The sequence below is a fragment of the Humulus lupulus genome, chromosome 7, assembly GCF_963169125.1.
Source record: "Humulus lupulus chromosome 7, drHumLupu1.1, whole genome shotgun sequence".
Lineage (NCBI taxonomy): Eukaryota > Viridiplantae > Streptophyta > Magnoliopsida > Rosales > Cannabaceae > Humulus > Humulus lupulus.
In genome coordinates this window covers 178531978-178537374 of record NC_084799.1, presented here as the reverse complement: position 1 = coordinate 178537374, position 5397 = coordinate 178531978, and the positions used below count along the sequence as shown (strand labels likewise).

General features: G+C 31.6%; 1 non-coding gene across 1 annotated transcript; it reads left to right on the top strand.

Moving 5' to 3' along the window:
- Nucleotides 1–581: 581 nt before the first annotated feature.
- LOC133793067 (small nucleolar RNA R71) lies at nt 582–688 on the top strand. The gene has a single exon (XR_009874529.1). It is a non-coding gene; the product is annotated as a small nucleolar RNA R71 (small nucleolar RNA).
- Nucleotides 689–5397: the final 4709 nt, after the last annotated feature.

Below are 5397 nucleotides of genomic sequence, written 5' to 3'. Positions count from 1 at the left end.
TGGATGAGATGGGTGTGGGTTTGGATCATAATAAGGCTTAGAATGTAGTCCATAAGTCAATTGATGAGGGGGTTGTTGAGGTGGGTATTGTGGATACTGCAGTTGTAACCCTTGATTATTTTTCCATGCAGGAGTTAATGAATTTGAGTAGGTGTTGGGTGCAGGTCTTGAAAAGTTACCAATAACCTGTGCTTGATCCAAAGGCATAATATTTACATCTATTGAGCAACAAGCTGTGTTCGAGATTTGTTCATACGAATGCGATCTCCCACAAATCTCACAACTCATGACATTCTGTACTTGCATTGCTTGTGCGGTGAGGTTATTCTGCTGCAATTGATTGGTTAGAGATGTCACTTGAGCGGTCAGTAAAGCAATAGGATCGACTTCTAAGACTCCTGCCAACTTCTTATTCTCACGCTCAGTAGGGCAATTATAGTTATTCATGGCATCTCTTCCAATAATTCACATGCTTCATTAGCGCTTTTCTCATAAACGATCTTTCCGATGCTGCATCTATAATTGTCCTTGTATTTCCCCCCAAACCATTGTAAAATGTATGAACCAGCAGCCACTTCCATATTCCATGATGTGGGCATTTCCTTTGCAACTCTTTAAAACGTTCCCATGCATCATATAAAGACTCCCCATCTAGCTAATGGAAATTATTAATCTCTCCTCTAATAGGGGCTGACTTTGCAGGAGGAAAATATTTACCAAGGAATTTCTGAGCCAAGTATTTCCAAGTAACTATAGAGTTGGCTTGTGATGAATTCAACCAACTCTTAGCTCTGCCTCTTAGTGAAAACTGGAATAATCTTAATCTAACATCATCATTACTCACCCCGTTCATTTTGAATGTCGCACACATCTCTAAAAAATATGTGATGTGGAGATTTGGATCCTCATTTGGTAATCCCCCAAATTGTACACAATTATGTACCATCTGAATAATTGAGGGTTTTATCTCAAAATTATTTGCCTCAACAGTAGGAGGATGAATACTTGAATGTATCCTTGTAACAGTAGGGAGTACATAGTTTCTCAATGGTGAATTGACTTCAGTTGTATTACCCTGATTTGCATTGTTGTTCACAAAATTATTTGCGTTCTCAGCCATGTTGAAATCCAAAATTTTCTTTATCTTGCGATTTTCTCTGTACGTTCTCTCAATTTCAAGATCTATCGGTATAAGTTCCTTTTGTCTACTTCCCCGCATATACCAATCATTCTCGAAACACAAAACAACCTCAATCTGAATAAGTGTAAAATATATATATAAAATAAATTAGAACAAACAACACTTAATTTTGATATTGGAAATTACGTTCCCGACAACGGTGCTAAAAACCTGATCGTGAAAATATGTACGGAAGTGCACGTAATCGATTCAAGTAATATAGATGATAAATAGAGTATCGTTCCCACAAAAACTATTAACCAATTACCAATAATTTTTCTTTAATTTCCATTTGGCAAACACAATTTAGATGAATAAATCTAATTTTAAAACATCCAATAACTATGAACAAAAATAACTAATTAAAAGATGAAAATCACTATTAAAAAGACCTAGGGTATTAACTTCATCAATTTTTCATTCTATTAATTTTATTAATCAGTTCTAAATTTCATTCTTCCTATATTTATAGCATGTTAACATTAATCGATTCCTATTCTTTTTCAAGATATAAGATCTCATCCTATATGCAGGTTTTCTACATCTCTGTGATAAACTTAAGCATATAGCAGGCATTAAGCATAGAAACCTAATTACTACACAAGCCATACATGTACTTTCGTCCAATATGTAACCTATGTCTATGTAATGACCCTACTACTCTAGACTTTGGACCATTAATGAAAACTACACATAGACCCTAATCCTTAAAAGAACTTACAAGTGAAAAGATCATAACTTTATTAAAACTTGTAAAAACAAATGTTAAACTTACATAAAAGTTAAAGTAGGATATGGGATCCCATTGTTTTAAAAGTAAAACATAACATAATTGTAATTAAAAGAGATTACATAAATAAGTGCGGAAAAATACACGTAAAACCATAAGTAAAGACTTCATCCTCAAATCGAAACTCTCAGCTCTTTGAATCCATTCCGCCTCAATACACATTCCCCAAGCTTCCAAGAGCCTTTCCCGCCACTAAAGCTATTTTCCTGCACATATAAAAAAATGAGTGAGCCTAATGCCCAGCAAGGAAAATCTAACATATAACCATATACATAAAATTCATAATGTAACATAAAACATATCATAACACTTATGTCACATACATACTATAATGGCCATTATTACTAGGGGTCCCATAAACTAAACAAGTCATATGCCCATTAGATTAGTGGGGCTTGCTAGCTAAGCAAGTCATATGCCCATATTCTATTTGGGGCTTGTTAGTTGTACAGGTCATATGCCCAAGTCTACAATTATACATATTATAGCATATTTCATAACACATAATCATAAGATAACATATAAATCCTATAACACATAAATCCTATCCTATTTTCCTTACCAAAATTATGGGGATTTGAGAACAGGTTTGGGACCTTGGAACACTCCTAAAAACCATTTATAACAATGTGAGTATATTGAAGAAAAGGGATGAAAGTGATGAAGGAACTATATCATCAAAATACACTTACCAAGAATCTTATGCTCAAGAACTTAGATTTCCTAACCAAGAATAAAGAATAAGGTTAGAATGCTGAGTAGAAGACTATGAGAACTTAAAGAAAAATAATACCAATTGAACTAGAGTGTGGAATACCTTGAATGCTTTTATATTCAATCTAAACCTTGAAACGAAATGTTATAAAACCTTACTTCCCAAGTGTTTAGTAAGCTTATAGTGATCAAGCTTTATAATTTCCAACCCAAGTGTTTACACTCTCACAATAACCTAGCAACTAGCAGCCTCTGAACTTAGTTTGATGAATGAATAAATGGATGGGTACTAGGTCCTATTTATAGAGTTTAGGAATGAAAAGATCTTTATTTAACTTGAATAAAAATAATGGCTTTTTAAGTGAAAAACATTTGAATTATCGTTCACCAGAGGCTGAAGACTCGTTCAGAAAGATGCTGGACTTATCAAGAGGTTAAAGATTTGAATGGAAAACACTTTCAAAATGTTTCAAAATGCCTTGAAGGAGGCGATATATCACCTGGGCCAGTATGCCCGAGGCAATCGTGCGACGTTTCGTGTTTTTTGTATCCCCGTACTGCGATATATCGCCCCTATAGCTGCGATATATCGCCCCTATAGCTGCGATATATCGCCCCTATAGCTGCGATATATCGGCATACACTGAATAATTAAACACGAAATTACACAATTTTAGCTTAATTTGAATTGAGTAAACAGCCTTGACTAAGCCCTCTAATGTTTTCAAAGCTGCTGACTGACCCTAGGATATTCAAATTTTAACCTTAATAAATTTATTCCTCAAAATACTTAATCATTATTAAACATACACATGACATGTGCTATTATCTTGTTGGGCCTTATCTAAACCTTATAATAAAATAAATATTACCCTCAATATCAGTTATATTAATCAAACCTTAGGTTAAAATTAATATTCTTAAACTATAGGTTAAACTTAGAAAATCTACAAGTGTTACTATGAGTGTCCAAATAAATCCCGGTCTGAACCAAAAATCCACAGTCATAAAGAAAATACTATTATTAGTGTTATACTACTATCTAACTTAGCTAAGTAAAGTTCTTTGGACTCTACAGTCTATATAATGATAGCATATTCAATTCTCATCTTTCAAATTTTGAATCAAAATAATCAATCAAGCAAATATTGATCAGGTATTTACTAGCATTAAGCAAGCATTATATAGATTAGAATAAAGAAGAAGAATCATTAGAACATCATAATAACATTAAATAGATATCCAAGTGACTACATTAAACCCTAGATAAAAATATTTAGTTCATATCATACATGACTAAATCAAAAAAATAATAATTCAGAAACATAAGATTCAAAAACTTGAAGAAGAAAGAAAAAATATAAAACTGCAGAAAAACTAGTCTGAGAATCAAGATTAGTCTCTAAACACATAATTAAAATCTGAGCTCCTGACCTAATTAAACCCTACGTCTGAATTTATAGTAAAAAAATCACAAATTCATAGTTTTTCATAGGTGGGTCGCGACTTCGCCTTTCCTAGGTTGCGGCCCGCGTCAATTTTAAAGCCCCTCTGATTTTGTATAGGTCTTCAGGCGCTGCGACTCAGGCACTATCAAGTCGCGGCCCGTGTCTTTGATGTCCCCTTGATTTAGCCTCTGACTTCCCCTAGCGCTGCGACTTATAAGGGCAAGTCGCGACACTAATTCCCTTCGGCAGCTTTGTGTTTCTGACTTGCCTAGAGTCGCGACCCTAATTCCATTATTTCTCAATTTAAGCCTTTTAACCTCATTTCTTCATCAAAAACTGATTTTTACTCGTCCTTACCACCATTTGAGTCGAACAATCATCAAGAGTTTCATTTTCCCACTATTTTCTCTTCTCTTTACATTTTTCTCATTATCCAATGCACCAACCTACAACAACAACAAACAAAAGCATAATCTTGTACAAAACAAACATAAAGAATCAAGATTACCACAAAAATACATTCTAAAACGACACTAAAATGAAGTTATCACTTATGCACTATGTGAATTGTAACATCCCACAATTTCTACACTTGATAATTTTAAAGGAAAAATAATATTTAGTTAAAAATGGATTTAATTGGGAAATTATGAAAATTAAATCAGTATTGATTTAACTATATTGGATAATAAATGGATTTTTATATCCCAAATTATGTATTATTCTATGGAATAATTAATAATTGATATTAAAGTTTATAAATAGAAAATAATTTGAATTTAAAGTGTTTTACCCTTTAATTTGTATGATTATTATTATTTATTGAGAAATAAATAATAAAAAATCTTTAAATTGATAAATAGAGTTTATCAAGATTTGAAGATTTATGTTTTAATTAGGAGATTAAAAATAAATAAAATTTTGATCTCTCAATGATTACATTATTTATGGGAATAAATAACAATAGTCTTTATTTTCAATAAAAAAAAAAAAGAAATTTGAGAGATTTTTTAAAAGTTTAGTTAGATTTATTAAAATTATAAAAAAAAAATTGTTTAGTCATATTATAAAGTTAAATTTGTAATATTTGGAGGCTCAATGAAAGAAATAATTTTAGTTATTATAATTTAGCCAAAATGATTATTAATTTAAGGAGTGATTTAAAATAAAAATAAAACAATATTTTAAGGGATTAAATTAATTTTTTTAAATAATTGGGTTTAATAATTTGATTTTTATTGAATTAGTTGTATAACGATAAATAA